Genomic DNA, 1,022 nt, shown 5'->3' on the forward strand with positions numbered 1-1,022 from the left:
TTGTTTTGTTTTTCATGTATATGTCCGTAGGTTTTTGGTTTGTTTTTGAGTTGTTTAACTGTAATACCGGAAAGGTTCAAAAAGCGCTGAAAGAATGTTTATTATATACAGCAAACCAGATATGAGCAGGAGACTCAGGACAGTTCAGCTGTTTTAGGTTAGGCTTGAAATGGATTAGGATGTGATTTGAATACAGAGAATAAATACTGACAAGGCACAAAGATTTTTGAAAGCCGACTAATGATGTATCTCAGAAAATAGTACTTGATGGAAAGAAGTTGAAGACAAATTCATCCTAAGAACGTTTCAGACAAAGGGTAGTTCAACTGCTGGAGCAATTCATGAAGGGATATGTTGAATTCTCCTTCCCTAGAAATCAAAGACCAGAAATATTTCTAATCTTAGGGCAAATCAGAATCATAGCCTTGATGCAGAARTTACGAGACAAAGTTATTTAGCCCGTGTTATGGAGGACATGGGAGGAAAGGATCAGATGATACCTGTTTTCAAAAATTACTAATCTGAATTAGAATCATAGAATTGGWAAGGTTGGAAGGGACCTCTGGAGATCATCTAGTCCAACCCCCAAACAAGTGGCCCGTACRGGGATCGAACCCGTGACCTTGGCGTTATTAGCACCACGCTCTAACCAACTGAGCTAACCGGCCCACATGAAGTGCATACATTATGTCATGGTTTGACTTTATGAACACACAAACTATAATCCTTTTTAACAGTACAAATTCTCTCTCCCTCTCCCCTCCTTCCCCTGCCCCCCAACCCTTTTGTGTCATGGTCAAGTATCTATTTTATTTAAGTGAAATCAAAKTTCGCCTGCTTACAGGTTATATAGGCGTTAAGTCTCTATGAAAGAATGTTCTGATACCTGATATCACAGTGCAGACACTGAGGTCTTATTTACACCTATTAGGAATCCAGTCCAATAGTAGCATGCTCTCACATCACATTTCCTAAACCTGGCAACACAGCAGCTGAGAATGACCACAGACAAACAATCCAAA

General features: G+C 39.5%; 1 non-coding gene across 1 annotated transcript; it reads right to left on the reverse strand.

Annotated features, from left to right (window-relative positions):
• Positions 1–594: 594 nt before the first annotated feature.
• On the reverse strand, positions 595–668 carry TRNAI-AAU (transfer RNA isoleucine (anticodon AAU)). The gene has a single exon. It is a non-coding gene; the product is annotated as a tRNA-Ile (tRNA).
• Between the last annotated feature and the right edge of the window lie 354 nt (positions 669–1,022).

This window comes from Rhea americana, unplaced genomic scaffold (genome assembly GCF_003343005.1).
Source record: "Rhea americana isolate MKP2758 unplaced genomic scaffold, rheAme1 scaffold_33, whole genome shotgun sequence".
Lineage (NCBI taxonomy): Eukaryota > Metazoa > Chordata > Aves > Rheiformes > Rheidae > Rhea > Rhea americana.